The 24,293-nt window shown below is 41.0% G+C and overlaps 1 protein-coding gene across 4 annotated transcripts in view; it reads right to left on the reverse strand.

Annotated features, from left to right (window-relative positions):
* The window catches only part of TLN2 (talin 2), a 439,345-nt gene that overhangs the window by 214,271 nt on the left and 200,781 nt on the right, over window positions 1-24,293 (reverse strand). The window contains exon 4 of one of the 4 annotated variants that reach the window (XM_030318032.1): window positions 4,838-5,138. The exons of the other annotated variants lie outside the window; for them this stretch is intronic. The gene's annotated coding sequence lies outside the window, so the exon portion shown is untranslated. The remainder of the gene's footprint in view (window positions 1-4,837; window positions 5,139-24,293) is intronic. 4 annotated transcript variants of the gene reach the window in all.

Here is a 24,293-nt window from a genome sequence, read left to right on the forward strand (position 1 = left end):
AGCCTCCAGAACTGTGAGACAATACATTTCCGTTGGTTATGCCACCAGTTTGCAGTTCTTTGTTACGGCTGCCTCAGTAAACTAATGCACTTAGCCAGGCTAATTATGGTTCAATTCAGATTTTAATTAGTATAATTTTCCTAAATATAGGAAATTAGTACAATTTTGACACAAACTGACAAACAATATAGTCAAATCTATGTAATTATCTGCAGGGAAATTACATATACGCTGTGTTTATTAACATGTAAATGTAGGCATAGATGCAGATATTGGGGTAGGCAAATGCACAGGCATATGGACATGGATATCTTCTGCCCACAGTCACATCAGTAGTAAGCTCTGGCAGGGAGGGGGAGGGCTCTAACCTGGGTGTATCTACCTCTGGGGTCCACAGCTTGCTTCAATCCCACCGAACAAAACTAGACTGTAATGGAGAGAATGCCTGTCCTCATAGGATGGTGTGGTAGGAGATGTGCAGAACTTAGGATCCTTATAGGCAAGCATGGAAGAGACTATGAAAGTGGTTTATGGGCAAAGTAAAACTATGTTTTTTGAGTTTCGTTGATTTGGGCTTTAGTCATAATACACACTTTCCTCCAGGAATTAAATAAATTCAATTACAACACAAGACAACTTTCAACTGCTCTAATTCTGATGAAACTGAATGGTTCTCTTCCTTGTGAGATCATCCCTTCCCTTGGATAAAGAAACAGGATGTTTCCCTGCCTTTTTATGCCAGGCAACCCCATAATATATTCCATTCCTAACCTGAGTCATTTTAATGACCTTCTGTGGAGTCTTCTCTCACATTCAACACAAACACCCTAAGTTGGAGACCTAACTATCTAGGGCACGAGTATCTCATGGACACAGCAAGAATTGAGACTCATATCCCAGGGCTATAAGGAAAGGCAGAGAGGGGACTGATAACTAGTCAATCAGGAACTATTTACCAATCACTTATAATGTACAAGCCACTGTGTTGAGTCCTTCAGGGAATACAGCAGATGGAATGAGACTGGTGCATTGCATTCGACGGGCTTCAACTCTCAGAGCACACATACAACCCACACCCACAGAGAAGACCCACTTAAGAGGTAATAAAGAAGTTCTTAAAAAGAAGAAGAAGAAGAAGAAGAAGAAGAAGAAGAAGAAGAAGAAGAAGAAGAAGAGTGACTCAATCAGAAGAGCATGTGACTCTTGATCTCAGGGTCGTGAGTTTGAGTCCCATGTTGGGTATAGAGGTTACTAGGAAAAAAAAAAAAAAGTAGACACGTGGCAGAGGACCAGAAACACCAAAGGGATGAAAGTAAAACTTTGGGTAGAGTCATGGAAGAATAACATCAGGCAGAGGGCAAGATACAAGCTCATACACGATGGACAGAATTGGGTAGATAAGGGAGAAGGTTCATGTTCCAGATGGCATTAGGAAAAGTCACCCTTCCACCCTGGGGAAGTTCTACTCTTTGTTCACGACTCAGTTGGTCACATTCCCTACTCCCCTCTCCAACAGTACTCACCACCCAGGACTTAGTGACTCCAGGGCCTAGTACAGAGCCTGGCAGATGTGTAGGTATGCCATGAAAACTGAACACTGAGTAACTTTTTCTCAGTCTACTTTCCATATGTAATGGTAAGCTTCTTGAGGGCCCACAATGATTTCTTACTGTTCTCAATGTTGGACAGATTTTCAGTAAGTAATTGATAAACAGGTGGATGCAATTCCTCCATCTGATTTCTTTCCTTTTTTTTTTTTTTTAACATTTATTTATTTTTGAGACAGAAAGAGACAGAGCATGAATGGGGGAGGGTCAGAGACAGAGGGAGACACAGAATCTGAAACAGGCTCCAGGCTCTCAGTGGTCAGCACAGAGCCCGATGCGGGTCTCAAACTCAGGACCGCGAGATCATGACGTGAGTTGAAGTCGGACGCTTAACCGACTGAGCCACCCAGGCGCCCCTGATTTCTTTCCTTTTAATTACACAATAACAAGTATCTAAAAGAAATGATGGCTCTGTTAAAAAAAAAATAGGCCAGTTCCTTCAGATTTGAGAAGATTTATTCTCATCTTAATACTACCACAACCTGTCAGCCAATTTGAAGCATACCCTTTCCATTGCCTTGACTAATAGTGAGATAAGCCATGTTATGGAGAAAACATATTTAGATTGGGAGTCAAAACACAGATTTGGATTGGGAGTCCACTGTCTGAGCAGTAACATGACTTAGGGTCTGTGTGACCTCCTAATTCCATGGTTATGCACATACTACATCTCAGTTCATGCAAAACTCACTTAACATATAGCAAGGATCTTACCACTGGAAGAGCCAAACCACAGTATTTGCTGCTACTATTATTACTAATGCCTAATATGCTATTTGGATAAAAACAAAAAATACAGAATTCTAAAAGGTTTTTTCTTTGCCCCAAGAAGATACAAAATCAGATAACTGACAGTAGTCAAGCCAGCAGAGGGAAGAGGTAGGGTAATAGCTCTTCACTGAAAACCAGCTTAACATATCCTGTGTCTGCCATTATTTTTTTGTCTTTCTTGCCTAAAAGAAGGTCAGTGGGACAATTTATGACTCAGGTTTTAGATGCAGAAAAACTTTAAACCAGAGAGATACTGTGGGTACTCTAGTTCTAAAGTCTTCTGTAGAACCGATTAAAAAACCAGACAATAAGTTTCAGCCCTGACTGCTTCTCAGGATGGCAGGAAGCCAACTACTTCAACTGGAACAGTGTACAAAATGCGTATTTCTTAAAGAATGCAGTCATCCTTTTATTCACCAACCTATACTCGTTGAGTACCATTCATTAGACCAGATGCTGCTCCTTGTACACAGAGGACCCCAACAAGTAATACAGAGAGATGTGTCTGGAATAAAGGCCAAAGGCACTCTGATCATCAAAGTCTTTCCAGCAGCTTAATGATTCCAGGATGAAGTCAGGACTCTAAGAATTTGGGTGGCTTGGAATCCCTGAGGCTCCTGAAGGGCTCCATGATTAGTCTAGATCTTTCTGGATATTCCCAGGCAACATCTAAATGGGTGACAGTCAGTCAGAATAAGAACAGACCACAGCACAGGCAAGAGCCATCCAACCTTAGTGCCACCCCACATGGTGGCACAAATCCTGTGTATGACACTGCTGTGTCCTCTGTAAATTACTTGCCTATAACACTTGAAGGCCTCAAAAGAGCTGCTTGGGTTGTCCTGAAAGCTGAGAATAAATTTAAATTTGTGTGCAAGAAGGAGAAGAAAGTACAAATAACTTCCAACCATGACTTGCGAGGACTTTGTGGCCACTCTACTGTACCAGCGGTCAATGGCAGCACCCGATGTAATCCTGTGGGTTCTCACATTATCAAAGCTACCAGTGACACTGGAGTAGACAGATTTTAACATTACCACTATATATGCATATATATACACACACACATATGTACATATATTTGACTATTGAAAAAGATACCTCACTATAAAACTGTCAACTTGAAAACACGACAGATCATTATTTGTGCTACAGAAGGCTTAAATAAGACTTAATAAGAATTCATTGAGGAAGCCCTCTTAAAAATTCACAGGTTGAATCCCACTGTATGCCATAAGCTCGTCAGAGGATCACTACCTTGAACTCTGAGTCCCCTACATCAAAGACTGTCATGAGAGCCCCAAACAGATGAGTGCTCAGTTTACACCATTATTTGAGTGGATGTCCACTTTCTCAGGGTTGGTCTTCATTTTAAAATATCATGGCTCCACACTGTAAAAAGATTTACCCTATCCCCCCGACTTTATACATTTGTAATCATCAACTTTCTAGTTTCCGGTCACCGAAGACCTATCCCTGATCAAAAGGTACGATCACCTTCTGTATACCAGGTTGCAGTAATTCCAGCCAAGTCAAAAAGCACAGCTTTCCCTCTGCCTGCCTGCCTGCCAGATTGCTGAAATGCAGAGAGCATGTTCACGGAGCTTCCAAGGAAGGAAGCACTGCTTTGCTTCCAGGCTCCCTGACCAGGCCTCCACCCTCCCTAGGAAAGGCAGGTGAGCACTTACTGGGGCTGGGCTTTAGGCTGCCCAGAGGGTCTCTATCCATTACTGTGTCTGACAAAGGGGAAATGTGGGAGGCAATGACTCAGGCAGACAGGACTGAAGCCAAGACTGGGCGAAAGGAGGGATAAGGGAAGCAGGAGAGACCAGGTGCAGAGAGAGCAGGGAAGCTGGATGGAAATTAAGCTGTGGGACACACAGGAAGCTGTAAGCCAAACTCATCTATTTGGATTTTGGGGAGCATTCAGTTACACATTCATGTTTCCCCTGTTACTATCCTGGATGAGAAAAGGATTGCTAAATATTTCAATGCTCCATTAGAAAAAAATATTATAATGAAAAATCCTTTTGAGTTTTCTGTTTACCTTTGAAAGACACATATAAATAAATTTATGGATAAAAAAAGTTTCTTTATTCTCTTTCCTCCCCAGTGGTGAATCTCTCCATGAGTCAGTCTAAATGTCAAAAGAAAAAGGCATCATCTCAGGAATATATAAATATTTATAGACAACATTACTCTATCACCCCTGAAATGTTAAACAGAGCTATTTTTCCTTTCTCTTCTTTATTGATTCTGTTATATGGTACATAAAAATCAGAAAGCAAAAAAAGGTTAATGGTATAACTCAAGTCACCAGGTCATACATCAATTAAATGCAGACCCCTTGAAATATTAAGTCTCTTTGTGACATATCTGCAGAGAGCATTAACAGAAACAAGCAATCCATGTCAAAACAAACCTAGCCTCAGACCATTAAAGAGTGGCTGTTCAAGTACCTCCATCTGTTATGAACGCCTCCGAGTCTGTGCAGTTCTTCCTCTGAGATGCTCTTAAGGCTAAGTTCTACCAATCTGACTGGGCTGGTAGGAAAGAGTGAACATCTGATGAGATGATTATAAAAACAAAATCCAGGGAGGGCGCTGTTAAGTCCTCACTCAGCTCTCAAAATGTTTGTGTGGCCCTCCTCAACTTTCTTGCCTTCCATGAGACCTCAGGTCACATTTATGGATACCTCTTCTGGTACCTCAAGTCTGGCTCCACCTGCATAGACTTCCCTCTACCCTAATGATAGACAACCTGGAAAGAAGCAAGAACTAAGATTAGTGCCATATTTGCACAAATACTCCTATAATTATGAGAAAGGTCCCATTGCATTATTAACTAGTTCTAGCAGTTTTTTTTTTTTCAAAAATCAATTATTGTAATCTATCACATCAACAGACTAAAAAAGCAAAATCATTTGATCATGCTAACACATGCAGAAAAAGCATCTGACAAACTCCAATACCCATTCATGATAGAAACTGTCAGTAAACCAGTAATAGAGGGGGAACTTTCTCCACTTGGTAAAGATTATTTACAAAAAAAAACCTACAGCTAACATCACACTTAACATGATAAAGCTTGAAGCTATCCCACTAAGATCATGTAAGAAACAAGGATGCCTCCTTTGACCATTCCTTTTCAACAATGTACTAGAAGTCCTTGCAAATGCAATAAGGCATGAGATGAAAATAGAAAATACACAGACTGGGAAAGAAGAAATAAAACTTTGTTTGCAGGTGACATGATCCTCTATGTAGAAAATCTGGAAGAGTTGACAAACTGGAATCATTATAGTAAAACTATAGGACATAATGTTAATATAAAAAGTCAACTGCTTACCTATATACCAACAATGAACAAGTAGAAATTGATACTAAAAACACAGTACTAATGACATTAGCACTTCCCCCAAAATGAAATACTTAGGTATAAATCTAACAAAGATCTGTATGAGAAAAACTATAAAACTCGGATGAAGGAAATCAAAGCAGTAAATAAATGGAGGCATATTCAATGTTCATGGATAGGAAGACTCAATATTATCAAGATGTCAGTTCTTGCCCATTTGACATATAGATTCAATGCAGTCTCTGTCAAAACCCCAGCAAGTTATTTTAAGGATATCAACAAAGTGATTCTAAAGTTATGTGGAGTGGCAAAAAACCCATAATAGCCAATATGATACTGAAGAACAAAGTTGATGCTACCTGACTTCAAGACTTACTATAGCACTCCCATGTTCATCACAACATTATCCACAATAGCCAACGTATGGAAACAACCCCAGTGTCAGTAAATGATAAATAAATAAAGAAAATGTGGTACATATGATATAAATACACAATGGATTATTTGGCCTTCAAAAAGAAAGAAATTCTGTCATTTGCAACAGTATGGATTAATTTGATGAACATTATGATAAGTGAAATAAGCCAGATAAAGACAATTATCACATGATCTGACTTACAAATTGAATCAAAGAAAAAAAAAACGTCAAATTCATAAAAACAGTAGCAAAGTGGGTGCTAGGGGCTGGTGATAGGGGAAATAAGGAGAGTTGGTAAAAAGGGTGTAAACTTTCAGTTGTAAGATAAATAAAGTCCAAGGCTCTAACAGTAGTTAACATTGATAACACTGTATTACATAATTGAATTTGTTCAAAGAGTAGAACTTAAATGTTCTTACCAAAGAAAAGGTAAATATGTGAAGTGATGGAGGTGTTAATTCAATGAGGGGATCCTTTCACAATTTATACATATATAAATCAGTGAGCAGAAAGAGACCCAAATAGAAGCGCATGGATATAATCAAATGATCTTTGGACAAAGGACCAAAGGCAATATAATGGAGTAGATAATTTCTTAATAAATGGTGTTGGCACAAGATAACCATATAAAAAATAATCTAAAGACATACAATACACCCTTCATAAAACGTAACTCAAGATAGACCTAAATGTAAAGTAAAAACAAAAAAACAACCTTCTCGATCATAGGAGAAAACCTAGAAGACCTTGAGTATGGTAATGCCTTTTTTAGGTACAACATCAAAGACATGATATATGACAAAGTTCACTGATAAACTAGGCTTCATAAAAATTACTAACTTCTGCTCCGTGAAACACATTACCAAGAGAATAAGGAGACTAGCCAAAGACTGGGAGAAAATATTTCCAAAGACCCATGTAATAGACTATTACCCAAAATACACAAATAACTCTTAAAATTCAGTAACAAACATCTTGATTAAAAAATGAATCCAAGACCTTAACAGACACTTCACCAAAGAAGATCTAAAGTGCAAATAAGCACATAAAAAGATGTTCCACAGTATATGTCATCAGGGACGTCTAGGTTAGAACAATATACACACCTACACACTCATTAGGTTAGCCAAAATCCAGAACACTGACAACACCAAATGTTGGTGAGCAGAGCATGAGGAAAACTAACAACTCATCTATTGCTGGTGGGAATGTAAAATTGTATAGCCACTTTGCAAGACACTTTGGCAGTTTCTTAGAAAATTAAATCTACTCTAGGGGCACCTGGGTGGCTCAGTTGGTTAAGCGTCTGACTCTTGATATCTGCTCAGGTCATGATCTCATGGTTCATGGGATTGAATCCTACATCACGGTCTATGCTGACAGCATGGAGCCTGTTTGGGATTCTCTCTCCCTGTCTCTGCCCCACCCTTGCTTGTGTACACATGCTCACACTCTCTCTTTCTCTATCTCTCTCTCTCAAAACAATTTTAAAAAAGAAAGAAAATTAAATATACTTTTCTAGCAATCACAATCCTTGGTATTTTACCCAAAGGAGTTGAAAACTTATGTCCACATAAAAACCTGCAAATAGATATTGATAAAAGCTTTATTCATAACTGCCAAAATTTGCAAGCAACCAAGATGTGCCTTCCATAGGTGAATGGGTCAATAAACTGTGGTACATCCAGATAATGGATCATCTAGCACTAAAAAGAAATAAGTTATCAAGCCATGAAAAGACATGCAAGAGCCTTAAATGCTTATTACCAAGTGAAAGACCATCTGAAAATACTACATACTGTAGGATTCCAACTATATGACATTCTCAAAAATGTAAAACCACCGATACAATAAAAAGATCAGTGATCTAAAGGGGGAGGGTGGAGTTAAATAGGTAGACCACAGAATTTTTAGGGCAGTAAAACTATTCTGTATATTATAATGATGGGTATATGTCAATATACATTTATCTAAATTGATTTTATTAAAAAAATTTTTTTTAACATGTATACATTTCTGAGAGAGAGAGAGGCAGAGGGTGAGCAGGGGAGGGGCAGAGAGAGGGAGACACAGAATCAGAAGCAGGCTCCGGGCTCTGAGCTGTCAACACAGACCCTGACAGGGGACGGGAACCCATGAACCGTGAGATTGTGACCTGAGTCAAAGTCAAACGCTTAACCGACTGAGCCACCCAGGCGCCCCTAAAATGATTTAATGTGCCCCAAGAGTGAATCTTTAAACTATGGATTTGGGGTGATTATTATGGGTATAGGTTTATCCTTCGTAAAGAAAAAATATATACATATGCCATTTTGTTGAGTGATGTTGTTAAGTGGGGTATGTGTGTGAGTGTGTGTGAACAGGGGATATATGGAATGTCTCTGTACCTTCCTCTCAACCTTATTGCACATCTAAATTTTCTCTAAGAAATTAAGTCTTTAAAAAAATTTGTTTCAGGAGATACAATTCTCAAAGTTCTCTTCTTTGGGGTATACAGCTAGGAGTGTAATTCCTGGGTCATATGGTAATTCTTTGTTTAATCTTTTCAGAAACTGCGTCTTTTTTTAAAGCAGCTGCACCACTTACATTCCCACCAGACATCTATAGGATTCCAGTGTCTCCAAATTCTTTCCAACACTTCTTCTCATCTGTCGTTTTTATTACAGTATCTTATGGTTTGATTGGCATTTCCCCAATGACCAGTGATGCTGAGCATCTTTTTACGTGCTTATTGACCATGTGAGTATCTTCTTTGGGAAAACAGCTATTCTAATCCCTTGCTAATTTTAAAGATTACTTTCCTTTTTATTGTTAGATTATCAGAGTTCCTTCTATATTCCTGAGACTAGAGCCTTATCAGCTACATAATTTGCAAACGTTTTCTCCCATTCTACACACTGTCTCTTCTCTTACTTGACAGTGTCCTTTCAACGCCCCCATGTTTTTAGTTTTGATCAAGTCCAATTTATTTTTTTCTTACATTGCTTATTCTTTTGGTGTCTTATTTAAGAAACCATTGCCTGATTCAAGGTTGATGAAGATTTACAGCTATGTTTTATTCTAAGTTTTGCAGTCTTATAGCTCCTACATTTAAAATCTTTGATCCTTTTATTTTTTATTTTTTTGGAGAGAGAGAGAGAGGGGGAGGGAGGGAGGGAGAGAGAGAATCTTAAGCAGGCTCCACACTCAGCACAGAGCCTGACACAGGGCTCAATCCCACGACCCTGGGATCATTACCTGAGCCAAAATCAAGAGCCAGACAGTCAACAGAGCCACCCAGGCACCCTAAATCTTTGATCCTTTTTGAATTATTTTTTTAATATACAGTCTGAGGTAAGGGTCCAAGATTATTCTTTATCAGTTTTATTATTTGTGTATTCATTTATTTTAGTAGGTTCTACTCCCAACAGGGGGATGGCTGAAACAGCCAGGTACCCTGCTTTTCATCAGCTTTTAAAACTAAAAATAGCTTTCTCCCCACTACCACTGCATGGTGGAGATGGGGAGAAAGGCCAAAGAATTCCAAACCTAAGATTCATTTATAAACGAGGACAGAAGATAGCAACCGAACTTTCCCTGATGAGTCTGAAATCCCCTTTGGTAATTACAGAAGTTCGGTGTTCTGAGCACTGGGACAGAATTCATCACTCTGATTTTCAAATGATAGCCAAGTAGAGGGAAGAGTTCAGTTATTAAGGGATATTGCCTGAAAACTAACAAGATCAATCAAATAAACCATTACTGAATACCAGTGATCTTAGCCTTTATCTGTTAGCCCCCAATCTATAATATAAATATAGCTAAGACACAGTCCCTCACCCTAAGGATTAATCTACCAACTTGGAAATAAGGATGGTTTCCCAGCAAGTGGTTCAACCTCTAAGAGTGAAGTAGTTCAATTACGTAAGCCTTAAAAAAAAAAAAAAAAAAAAGTCTAATATGCTGGAGCCAACAGAGCTAATACAATATCCCAATAGAGGCACAATCTTCTGTGACACCAGATTTGATTTTATAGTGTTAATGACCATTCTGACAAATCTTTACGTGTGTCATACAATGGACCACCACCTCACCAAACAAACAAAAAAGACAGTTTCCCCAAAGACACAGCCGAAGAGTTTCTCTGAATTAGGAATAAAAAGGTGTTAAAGTGGTCTATGCATCCTCAATTATTTTTAGAATGTTATGTGCTTTCTAAGGAATTTTTCAAGGTGTAAATGGATTAGAAGTCTCCATTTTAATGGCTACCGAGGTCTTGATTTTTTAATAGCCTAATGTTTCCCGTTTATCATGTGCTTCAAACACTGCCAAAGTAAAGAAAAGCATAACGCACCCAAAAACATATTTGGAAAGATGTGGGAAGATGAGAACAAATATGCACCAATCAATATATCCCTTATTCTCAAGGGAACAAACACTTCATTAAGACCTGCACTGAGCACAACCTTGCAATCCAGATAAAACCGCGAACCTCAGTTCTTGGGCTAGCCTCACGAGGACCGATCTCAGAATTCCAGGAAAACTTTGGAAAACACCTCATTTGGGGAAACTAGAACCCCCACAAAACAACAGATATCAGTGTAGGAAGGCAGGCCAAAAATATGAAGCTTTAAAAACCAAAGTCACTACCAGTAATGTTGAGACCCGTCCTGAAGCTCAGCTCAAGGTTCTTCTCTTAGGAGAAGGATCCCCTTGAAAAGAGTATGATCTCACAAAATGTCTCATGTGACTGAGGTGGAAGCTCCAACTCACAGAGAGATGTGAACACTATTTAGTGCTCATCCATTTTATCTCATTTACGCCATCTAGGGACCACATGAAGTTCCTGACACCAAGGAAGTAGAGGAGTCTAGTGAACTCTACCTAAATTTTGGCCCACCACCTCAATTTCTGATATGAAACATGGAAAACGGAAGGTTACGCACCACCAGAGAGGTCAGTCACCAGGACTGACTGGGGAGACCCTGCAGGTCACCAGGACAGGGAATTCCAAAGAAAAGATGGGGCCTTGGAATATGGCTATTTTATGACCAATTCTCCTAAGGCCACTTAGGATTCTGCTCTGATTCTACAAGTAATAAGCAAACTCTGCTCTCGTGTTTGGTCTTACCCACTGACTGGATCTCCAAGAGGCTTCCCAATAAAAATTCCTCTGAAGAGCTCTCTGTAAGATACCAGACCCCTCCTCTACCCCAGTCCCTTAATATCTGCTTAGCTACAATGAACCAGGGTTTATGCGTGGAAGATCCATTTCCCACTTACACTGGCTGTCAGACTTTCTTTCCCCATACTTGGCACACAGAAACATCCAACTCTTCTTCTGATACTGGATTCTCAGCTACAGTAATCAGTTAGCAAGACTTGACTTAATATCCAGACCTTCCTTTGAAAAGTCTTTTAGACTTAGGGAAAGCAAATGGCCTCTACATATTCATCCATACTTACAGGAATTCCATTTAATTTAACAAGTACTTATTGAAAGTCTACCATATACAATGTCCTAAGTATTAACAGTATTTCAATATTTGTTCCTGTTTCAATAGCATTGTCTACTTGTGATTTTACCTAGAGCAGCCACTCCAGGATGACAATGCAGTAAAAGCCTGAATGTGTTGTTTTAACAGGTCAAGGATGCCTCAGTAGGTAGGTGAGCAGTTTGAGAACTACAGTCATTTTAGTCTTGCCCTGAAGTATACAGTGAATTATCAGTAAAAAAGAGAACTGTAGTCCTCATCTTGTTACCAAGACTAAGCAAGTGCAATATGAGATTTAAACAGAGCAATGACTGTCAATTACCATCACTGTTAATCTTCCCTTTCTCAGTGGAAAGAGACTTCCTATGCTGGAACAATTATGAAATGCTTATTTCTACCTCAGGACTACAGAAAAAAAGAATGTTCACTTTCCACGTTGTTATTGATTTCACCCTTTTGGTAATTTGCTCTAGTGAAAACTAAAGCCCTAGCACAGTCAGAGCCTTAATGAATTAAACCCAGTGCCAAATACTTCAAAGCTTCACTGGGCACAAGGCAGAGGAGACCATACCATCTCCACCTGGAAAGAATTGAGAGGGGCAAAAAAGCAAGCTGAAAATTGACTAATAAAAATCATTCATTCTGGGAAGTTTTAACATGACGCTTTCTTAAAAAAAAAATGAAAACTTGGAGAAATTGGAAATGGGAAAAAAATAATAATAACGCACTTGATACCATAATGGCAAAATAACCCCAATTTTTAAAATTCAAATAGAGGTAATTCTAGTATAGATAAGAGACAAAATCCTTTGCATGCATTCAGTATGGCTCTATTTTTAAAATGATGTCGCTGATGCACAGCAGTTCAATTTCTGTGTTAGCCTCTAAAAAGCAGAAATCAATGTTTTACAATATGATTCTGTGTGTGGCAAGCCTCTTCACTTATCTCAAGGATAATTGCAACTATTAAACATTACTATTCTATGAATACAAGGTGAAAGCAAAAATAAAGACTTTGCTTACGTAATTCCCTGCTTGGCTGGCTCCCAAAATTCACCAACTCCCTCCATGATGAGGGACAAAGGGAAATCAAGACAGAAATGGCATATGTATAAATTCACCTCTTGATGAGACCAACCGAATTATTTGGCATACAACTCCATCCTACCAAAGGGCAGAATGATATAGTAAGTTGAACATCTAACCTTTCTTCCTGTACAATCCATGCAGACAATGGATCATCCCCTTAAGAATTCTCTTTTGCCAAGAAACAAAATGGTCTAACTACTAGAAGTGCATTAGCCTTGGGGGATAATGCAATTTTAAAAGGCATGCGTATTGAAGGCGTGGCCAGCATAAGCATCTCCTACAGTGAGATGTTCCTTGTTTCTTTTTTGTTTGTTTGTTTGTTTTTCCACCAGCACTCACCTTAGTCCTTCCTTTCAACCCTCAAAATAAGCCCACAATCTTATTTTAGTAGGGCAGAGTTTAAAATACTTTTAATAAAACTGAGCATCTGCCAAGAAGAAAAACATTGGCTTAGTCCTTCCTTTCAACCCTCAAAATAAGCCCACAATCTTATTTTAGTAGGGCAGAGTTTAAAATACTTTTAATAAAACTGAGCATCTGCCAAGAAGAAAAACATTGGTATTCGTCCTTGTGCTGAAACTAATCCCACACTCCTGAAGCCCTTCCCCTCTATGTCCACCTGCCAGTATCAGACACAATTCATGACATCTTTAATTCCATCTGTATGCCAACTTTACACCAGCAGCCACAGATACCTGATCCAACTAAAAGCTCTCATTTAACTTCCCACGTAGCAATGCATGGACCTCTAAGAGCTCTGGGTCCCTGGACGAGACACTGATCATCTGAGTCTCCCTCTCCTCCTGTGTGAGGGCAAGGTGATCTCAGAATGGCCTCCCAGCATCCAATGCCTTCCATGTGGCTGCATATCCTTGCCGTCAGCTCGCCAGTATCAGGGAGAAAGGGAACTTCAGCCTCGGGTTCTGGTGTTGTCTCAAGGGATTCAGAACTTGAGGATTAGGGAAGAAAACGATCAAGGGTGATAGTGAGTATGTCCATTTAGTTCCCACAGTCCAGTCAATAGTGCTTTGGCCTGCCTGGGCCTCTGACTGCTAACTTCTAAGAGGTGACAGACCCATCTTAGCAGATGTCAAACTACATTGTCATTCCTGGAAAGTGGAATTTAAACACCTGTTTTTTACTGTTTGTTCAAATAGATGAAAAGTAACAAAAAAAGAACTTTTGTAAGCCACAAAGAACACAATTCTATCAGATATTAGACTGAATTGTTGCTCTGAAAAATTATGTGTATCAAATAATTGGCACAAATACACGACCGGCTCCTGTTAAAATGTCTTTTATGTGCTAATGCCTCATATGTACGCTTATATAAAAATCATCTCAAATGCTTGAAAACCATGAGAATGAATGATTTGAAGGAAAGGGCTAGAGGAAGACATGCGTTCTCAAACTCACCCTCCGGCATGTGTGAGGACGTGGTATCTGCCCACATTGAACAACATATCTGTGTTGTTCAACACAGAATGCAAATGGATTTCATAGAGAACTCAGGTCTACCCCACCCCACCCCCTCCCACCCCTGCCATAGCCTCCAGGTTCCTGGCCGCCCTCTATTGCACATCAACACATGAGCAGCCTGCCATCTTTTCTCCACCATCCATTCCCATCTGCCCACACTTGGATCTCTGCAGTCTCCAGCAACATGACATCAGCAGAGCACAGTCTAAAAGCCAGGCTGGAGACACAAAAACCCAGATTGGCTAGATTTCAAACAGTCCTAAACTTTGAAAAGACAGGTGGCTGTATTTGAGAGTCCTCCCTGCCCATCAGCTTCAGCCCATGCTCCCTCCGCCACCTACCCCAAAACATATGCTATGGGAGTTCCTGTCCTCTCCCTGCCCTTGCCAGGGCACGGTGGCCTAGCTGCTCCCAGCAGCTGCTGGCTTCCTCCAGACTCTCACACTGCACTCTAATGGAATGGCCACTGAAACCTCTAAGATCAGCTCATGGCCAAAGGCATTTCCTCCCAGTCCTTGTCCTAACCACAGCCTATGCCCTCTTCACCTTTAATTCAATTACACGGATGAATAATGCATAGTTAGGTCTCTGAAAGTGAAAAATCCTCAGCTTCTAGTGCGGCCACCAAGGCCTGACCGTACCCCAGTGTAAGGGGAGCCACCACAGGCCAGCACTTTGAAGAGTTCCAGTTGTGATCAGGGTAACTCCAACTTGGAAGAGCTCTCTCCTAACACGTTCATTTAGGCATGAGTAACCAGAAAAGTAGGTCAGAGGCTTGAGTCGGTCTGAAGGCCGACATGCACGTCAGTTAAGACCCACAGGTTTTGTGTGGTTTCCAAGATTCAAACAATGACATTTACAGGTGGGTCCTGCTGATATGGCCCCCACCGGTACCCCCACATCAGCCTCGATGACAATACACCCTCCTGCATTTTCCAGTGATCCCCTAAACCCGACAATAGTTCCCCTGGGGCAGCCAGAAAGAAAAAGAAAAGCCATCTAGGGTGTTACTGATACAAGCAGCTTTCAGGTCACTGTGCTCCAGCAGTTCAAGGCAATAGCCTCTGATTAAGATAAGCTTAATCTTTCTTAGCTGCATTGGTTTTTGAGTGGTTTTTCCCCCCCATTTGGTCAGTAAATGTCCTATTAATGTGCTGTTTTTAGTCTTTAACTTTTTATTTTTAAGGTCAATCCTCTCCTAGCGTTTACTCCCATCTTGTGCTTATGTATATAGCTACCCACCCCCACACACTTTTGACATTACACGCCGGACTGCCGAGGAACTGTCAGCACTCTGGTGCTTTAAGACAGCTTGACAAAGCAGCAGCAGCAAACTGTCAAAGCTTGCCCATTTCTTCCATCTCTGTTCTTCCCTCTTAACTGTACGATTTTACCTCCTCTCCTCACCCCAGCCCCGCAAAGAGAAAATCCTATGCCTTTCATCTGGCCCGTTTCTGAGACAAAGCCCCAGAACGACGCACTCACATATCCTATCTTGAGATCTCCCTACTCCCAATCCTTCCTAGGCCAAACCATCCCACCCTTCGGTGGAGACCCAGAAAAGAGGATTCACCAAGGATAGAGGTGGCTTCCTCGATGAGGTGAGAAGCAACAAACTTGCGGCTGGATCACAGTCACTTTTAAACCCACCAGAAAAGTAATACTGCAAGCCATCGAAGACCACATTTTTTCATAACTGGGAACAAACATGGAAATACAGGACCATTTGCGAAGAGTAGACAAAGTTTCAGGTCAAACAGTGTGAACCTTCCTGGATCAAATGAAGGTTACAGTTAAACTGGCCGTTTAAAAACAACACCAATATATTATTTCTGAGTGGAATACAAAATTCTCAGGCAGCTCCATTATAAAACCATGGGTTAGGGCCCTTAAAATACACCCTCAGGCCCCCAGTGAGGTATCAAATACCTCATTCCCTTCTGTGGTTAGAGTAACAGTGGAAATCCAGGAGGATCTCAGCCATCATACGGCTGACAGGAAAATTACAATAATATCCCCAACAAATACCAATTAAGGGCAGATCTAAGATGAGCAATGAGCTTACGGGCCACTCTTTGAGGGAATGACAAATCAACAGTTCTTCCAATAATCAAAGTCCATATGCCCTTCCCTCATATTTTACTCTCCTACCAGGTATCTTCTCACCCCTAAATGAAATATCTGAACTCAAAAGATAAAGCAAAAACCAAAGGTTCTACATCTAATGAGAAGCAGCCTAATGATAGACAGCTAACTTGCTAAGAAACAGAGGACTAGAAAAAAATGTGTATTCTGTATTTTTGTCCACATTAGTATTAGAAGTAACCTTAGAGCTGACAGTCTACACCAATTGGTGTTGGTGTCGATCAGTTATGATTTACACTTACGATACATTTACATTCCACATCTAATACTTCATGTATGAACCACAGAGTGAACTCACAACCATTATCTTAGCAACGTAGCCAACAAAACCTCATTTACAAATTTCTACCCAGTTTTTACCAATATGGAACCATTACTCAGTCACTGGGTGAACTGTGTAAGAGATGGTAATGTTTCTTTTGATTTACAAGCTATGAGATTTTCCATGAAAACAAATGCTTTTCCCCATGTGTTCAAGCCAATAGTCCCCTTCATCCTTAGTAATGAAAAATCATCTGGAAAACATTCTAGAGTGCTATAGTATTTACCTACACTCACCTGATTTGGGATACCGTGTCTCCAAGAGCTGTGCTTCCACTGGTATGGTAATGTTTAATCCTTTTCCACTCTGGCATGGGTTTTCAGCAGAGGGCTCAGTTAAAATCTCCACCGCTCATTCAAACAGTCACTCCATATGGATATTAAGTAAAGCAAATCCACTTAGTGATTGTGCCATGAGGAGGGGAGGCCATATTGATCATCCTGATTAGCCCTGTCAGCTGGAGAAAGACTTGCTGGCACTTAGGGCCAGCTGGGCAGGGTACACAGAGGCACTGGGCAATATCGAAGGCCTTCCAGCAATTGGTCTGGGCAGTGATGGATGCTATGTGGACAGCTTCTGGGGTTATTAAGGATATAGAACTGGCCCAAGAGAAACCCAAACTACATCTCATTTTATTAAGATAAAGTTAGATTACTCATAATACAGTGCAGGACTAAGGAAGCTTTTGTCTTCTTTATCACTGACATGGGCAAAAAAAAAAAATCAATTTATATATTAAGTAAGACAACTGAGTGTACGTGTAAGATGAAGATTACAAAACCCAACTTGTCTGCCCTTTAAGAACAGGATACATAAAACGGTTGAGTAAACAAGTTATTTAACTTTACACTATTTACTCTGTATTATTAATTGTATTGTTGAAAAGAAGAAAGGAGTCTCAGCTTTCTCTGTACTCCCTTTGTGCACATGAAGGGACACCTATTTAATAGATAAGGAAAAGACCTATCAGTCTTCAGCCCTCATCCTAACAGGCCAGCTTGAACGGAGACTGCATGCTGGGTACCCCCCCCCACCCCCGCCCAATCCCTCTGGACCTGAAATAGTCCTCTCAACATCGCAAACGGTTGAAGTCAGAAATCACCAGAAAAGCATTCCCCTAAGTTTATAGACACATACAGACAATCGTTCACTCGTACTCTTTTCCATTTCTTCCCTTCCATGGCCCGTAAGAAATCCAACTAACCTAGGGGCGCCTGGGTGGCGCAGTCGGTTAAGCATCCGACTTCAGCCAGGTCACAATCTCGCGGTCCGTGAGTTCGAGCCACACGTCAGGCTCTGGGCTGATGGCTCAGAGCCTGGAGCCTGTTTCCGATTCTGTGTCTCCCTCTCTCTCTGCCCCTCCCCCGTTCATGCTCTGTCTCTCTATGTCCCAAAAATAAATAAAAAACGTTGAAAAAAAAAATTAAAAAAAAAAAAAAGAAATCCAACTAACCTTAACTGTATAACCTGGAGTAAATTATTTTAACTTTCTGATTCTCCATTTCCAAATTAAGACTAATTATCATTTCCACATTAACAATACCAATGTGTCCAAATCACAGGAACACCCCAAACGCTGGAGTAAATCAAATCAGTAATGCCTGGTAGAGTTCACTTTCAAAAGATGCGGGGAGCAGAGGGAAGGGCAGTAACCCACTCCAGTGCTCATCCCGGTCAGAGCAAGAAAGACTGGCTCACGTGTGGTGCCTCCTAGGAAGGGTGACAGAAGAGATTTTCTTCTGGATAACATCAAGGCTTTCCTGAATGTGCATACATGTTATCTAAAGCGATCAAAGCGATTCTCCATTCCAAAATGACTTTATGTCCTGGCTCTCATCTGTTCAGAGTCTCCCATATAGAATTAGCTAGAAATCTGGGGTGGCAAAATCTCCAAGAGCTGTACTTCCACTGGTATGGTAATGTTTAATCCTTTTCCACTCTGGCATGGGTTTTCAGCAGAGGGCTCAGTTAAAATCTCCACCGCTCATTCAAACAGTCACTCCATATGGATATTAAGTAAAGCAAATCCACTTAGTGATTGTGCCATGAGGAGAGCACCTCTAGATGTGGTCATTCCTTCTCAACGCCTAGTAATGGAAACACGAGGTTCTGTTCTATTGGGCCAATTGTTCTAGGGTCAAGGTGATCTTCACAGCAAATAAGAGGGCTCCTGTCCTAAGAAATACAGCCAAAGTATCTCATGGTAAAGTGCAAAACTACATCATCTCGGTAACACTTCACAGTCATTTAAATACCTCCACAATCCCTTCAGGTGAACATATATATAGCAAATGCATAACTGAGTTTCACAGCAGGAGAACTTGAGCCTCCAATATATACTACAAATTTTTTTTTAATGTTTATTTTTGAGAGAGAGAGAGAGAGAGAGAACGTGAACAGTGGAGAGGCAGACAGAGGGGGAGACACAAAATCCCAGGCAGGTTTCAGGGTCTGAGCTGTCAGCACAGAGCCTGACATGGGCCTCAAACACACAAACTGCAAGATCGTGACCTGAGCCAAAGTTGGACGCTTAACCACCTGAGCCACCCAGGTGCCCCCCCAATACAGATTTTAGAATATGGGGCTGGGGGCACACAGGGTGGTTGAGTCAATGTCCCCAAGATACTGCAGTTTTATTTCTCTTGACCAGCTGAGTCCTTTCTTCTTTTAAGGACACGGTTCCTCTCGTTCTCAGTCACTGCATCCCGTGTTTCTCCGCGTCCTAGGAGTGTGGGACAGCCTAACGTACCCCAAACGTTGTCTTTCCCACTGAGGATTCAAAAGGACACTGCCACACAGCATTATCCTGCACCTTCCGCAGGGTTTCCAATTTGTTTGTTGACACTCTAACCTCAGGCCTTGACCAATGACAATGTGAACGAGTAAGTACTTAAGAGACCCCATCAATCCCTTAAGTCCCAAGGTGCTACATGAGGCAGATTTATGGAATCTGCAAATTCACTTCGATGGAGCAACAACGGCAAGAGATATCTCTCCCCACAGACAGCTTCCAAAGGTTGTGATTAATGAGGCCACAGAAGCTCCTTCAACTGGGATTCCAGTAAATTGCCTTTCACCATGTGTTGACCAAATTAAAATAGAAGGTGCACCAGACACCAGAGCTTCTTGCACATGGAAAATTTTACTGCCTTGATTATAAACACTCTAGTTTATAATCTTGCTAATAAACCTTGCTAAGCTCAGGGCACCTGAAGCTGAAGGTCAATAAGCGGTCAAACTTCAATCTCTGCCATGCTGTATTGGTTGTGGTATTCGTTCCCTAGAGCTGCGCTAAAAACTACCACTCACTGTTTATCTTAAAACAAAAGGAATTTCTTCTTCCATAGCTATAGAAGCCCAAAATCTGAAATCAAGAGTTGCTGGTGGGCCATACTCTCCCCGAAGTCTCTAAGGAAGAAGCATTCCGTGTCTCTTTGAGCTGTCTTCACACGGCGTTCTTCTGTGTCCTCTCCTCTTCTTATAAGGACACCAGTCATTGGAGTCATCTAGTATGACCTCATCTCCGTTTAAGTAACTGTGTCTAGAAAGGCTGTTTCCCAGTAAGGTCACATTCTGTGGTTTCAGGTAGACATGTATTTGGAGGGTCAACTACTCAACCCACTGCCATTATTAATGAAAAGGCAAGTCGAAGTGTTAGGACAAGAATTACCTTGATATAAAAAGATTTTTTGTAGAGCTACGAAAATACAAAATATTATATACATGCCAATCATGAATGAATAATGAGACATGGGAGTGACCTCATCTAAGGAGACAAACCAAAGATGAGCTAAGAAAAGCCACAACTATGATTAAGCCAACACCAATAGCTTCCCCGCTTCTCTTTCACCCCTCTCCAAAGGAATAGAGGTGTGTTGTCAGAGCCAAACATGGAAATTAAAAGCCATTTTTCAGGAAAAATACACAGCACCAAGTCCCTCTTCGCACCTTTAAAACCCAAGGAAGATTCATAGACAATACATACCACACGTTTACCCACATTAATTGCTGTGCTCAGTTAAAAAAAAAAAAAAATCAAACACTTCAGCATTTCGGGCAAACTAACAATCCAGACTGAAAACAGAAAACAGGTCATAATATAAGCCACAGCTAGAAATGCTCATTTGCTTTTCCCAGTTACTCTGCAAAAAAATTCAAAGTGCAAACTGTTTAATTCTCTTCACTACTTTATACGCTGTGTGTTTAACTTGTAGAGTTAATAACAACTCCAGGAGAGCCATTTTAATGCACACTTTCTAACTAAACCTTTCTTTTCTACACCTAAAGCTGGGAAAGGTTTTCAACATCTGCAGCACAACGTTTCACTCTGAAAACTAAACACATCAGGAGAAAAGTGACCAGAAAGCTTCAGAAAACCCTTTCCCATGTGCACTTGTCTAGGCTGAAGAACCACCACCTTCATCATTATGTACAGTGTTTGCAAGAAGGGAACTGCTGAATGTCTCACTCACCCAGCTCACTGCACGCTGCCGTTCCTCCTCCAGTGGCAGGTGGAGACTCATGTCCCCTCAACACATTAATCAGGACAAGCAGCACCAGCACCCTGGGCTTCAGGGCAAGTCTGTGACTCCATGACAACCCTGCGCCCCCAGTAGGCATACAGAGCGCACCTTGCATACAGAGCGTACCTTGCAACCAGCTCACAATGGTCACATCAAGCCCTCTGACCAGGAGGCTCCTAATGAGTCCTCTGTCAGCATTAGGGATCCATGGTCTCAGTCATCACCTCACAGTAAAATGCACCTGTGTCCAAGGGCCTGCCTTCCTGCCACAGGGGTAGTGGAGAAGGCTGGGGGGTAGTGGAGAAGTCCTTTTCAGAAAGGACTTTTCATCTCCAAGACTACCAACTCTGTTCCCAGTGCCATCCTCGAATGCTATAGAATAGGTTTCCCCTAAACAGAAGGTATAAAGTCCTTCCTTTACATCTTCGGCACTAAAATCTATTCCTCTCTCCCCTAGTGCATTTGATTTCCAAGTTCCAGGGAAGGAAAATGAAAGGAAATCCCGATGGAGAGCCACTCAGTGTGACAGGCCCTTCACACAGGCAGGAAGTTCAGCAGTCAGAGGAGCCATGTGGCAGCAGGGGCTGTGGCTATGTCAGGCAGCCCCTCTGATCCAGGTGTGACAGCCCACACAGCGCTGCTCACAGAGGCATGACAAAGGGGAGAGAAGCCAAGGCACCCCCTGCTTGGGGTAGAGTCCATTTCTTCTTTCTTCAAGCCTTCTGTTACTTCTCTATAAACACGCAGCGGATGAAGAACGGGTACCTCTGCACGTTCGATCAGGGAGATGAAATGTCCACGTCACTTAGCCCGGTGGAGAGGGCAGACTGAGAAACCAAAACCTGGAAGTGATCACCTAAAGGTATTCAAGGGATGGTTCCAGAAGGACAACGTGCCAAGGACAAGCTTCAAGTCACTGTGGTCACCTTCCGCCAGATCCTCTGACCTCACTGGTAACACAGAGGTGGCAAACTGACTTGGCCTGGCCAACTTCTGCTTTCCGCTCTGACACATCTCAGCTGCTATACAATTTTCTCCAAATGCATAAAGCTGACAGGCTGAAAAGAAAGCGGCTGACCCCACCCCTGATAACGCCAGTGCAGTGTGATTTATCAATTGCCAGTCTAGATAATCAGAGCTTCAGGAAGCCCTACGTTCAACTTCACACCCCAATAGAGACATTTTACAGGCACATAGTGCCGCACAGTCATGTCTCCTTTTCTGAGCAGTTAGAAATCCCACGTGAAGACGCACACTCAAGTGACACTTCTACTCTGCCGCAGTCAGTCCAGATGGCTGACCACACAGGCCACAGCAACATGCAACCTCGGTTCTGCTCTTCTAAGTAATTATTATTCATCAAGTGCCTTCTAAGAAAGTAAGATTAATGAGGGAACTCAGACTACACCAAAAAGCAACAGCAAAAAGCATCTTCTTTAGTAAAGGTTGAGCGTTAAAAGTGTTAGGAACATAAGAGACAGATGTTTAGGTGAGAGATGGCAAAGGTCCTCGAACTCTCCTGAGATTCCCAGGGAGTGAAATTACCCAGGGAGACACCTGCAAACCACTAGAAGGCTGGGCTACGACCCACCTGAACAAACTATACTGAAAATAGCAAAGAAAAAGTTGCAAAAAATGGAACCCGGCTCACAATAACAATAAAACTAAAATGATTACATCCTCAAATAAAATAATAAAATTATTACATCCTCATGCTGCTAGGAGACAAACAGATCCATGAAATGACACCACATCTAGAACAGACACAACGTTCATACATGAAAGAAGCTTCATTAAAGCTATCTACCAGGAGGAGCACCTGAGTGGCCTGAGTCGGTTAAGCCCCTGACTCTTGATTTTGACTCAGGTCACGATCTCACAGTTCAGGGGTTCGATTCATGGGTTCGAGCCCTGGGTCAGGCTCTGCACACAGAGCCTACTTGGGATTCTCTCTCCCCCTCTGTCTGGCCCTCCTCCGCTCATGCTGGCGCCTGCTCTCAAAATAAACATTAAAACAAACAAACAAACAAACAAACTACCAGGAAATGAAAGCATTTTCAAAAAGTGGTGCTAGGCAAACTTATCTGAAAAAAAAAAATTAAGTTAAATCATATTTCATACTGTATACCACAGTAAAATTTACATGAAATTGAAAACACTATTTTCACAATAAAAGCATATGACAGTTAAGATTTATGCAATTTACCGGAGTCAGACTGGGAAAGGCCTAAGTAAGAACAATGCAAGAGAAGGTATCACAATAACATTTTACAATATAAAAAGTAAAAATATTGTTAAGTCACAAGATAGGCAATGAACTTTGAAAACTTATCTGCAGCATTACAAAAAGCTACTATCTACCAGAGAGATACTAGCTGGAGCTTAAAAAATAAATCCAGATAATAAAATATCCTAATACAAAATGGTTAAAGCAGAGTGGCAGCTTTTTCACAGAACACAAATGTCAAGGAAATAAAAAGGTCCTCACTAACACCTTCAAAATACACACCCAAAAAAGATACTCTCTATCATGTTAGCAGGGAGATGAACACCCACCATTTTGGCCAGAAACGTGATGAAATACACATTTCTTTCCATAGGAGGGATAGCTTTTTGGGGCAGTCAATATGGTAATATTCTTTACGGGTCTTAAATACGGTCACACTTTTGAGACTGGTATTTTCAATTCTCAGAGTCTACTGAAAAGAAATAATTAGAGATAAGCGCAAGTGTATTTATTTTTGAGCACATTCATCACTGCTTTATTTCAGGGGAATACAAAATAATGAAAGCTACAAACAAACACGCATATACACATACAAGACTGAAAAACATCCACCAAAATGTTAGTGAATTTCATTGTCCTTCAATTCTGGCCAAGTGATATCTAGATTGCTGTGTTTCAATATCTTACAATGGGTATATACAATGGACCGTCTTATAGCCAATTTAACCAACTTGCTAAATTGAAGTAGCTCTCCCGGGGGTATGCTACACCTATTATTGACTGGTAAGCCTACACAGAATGTTCTTAAATTTGTTTAAGCGGTTTTGTTTATTTATTTACTTTTGAGAGAGAGACAGAGACAGAGATTGAGCAGGGGAGGG

Source organism: Lynx canadensis, chromosome B3 (genome assembly GCF_007474595.2).
Source record: "Lynx canadensis isolate LIC74 chromosome B3, mLynCan4.pri.v2, whole genome shotgun sequence".
Classification (NCBI taxonomy): Eukaryota; Metazoa; Chordata; class Mammalia; order Carnivora; family Felidae; genus Lynx; species Lynx canadensis.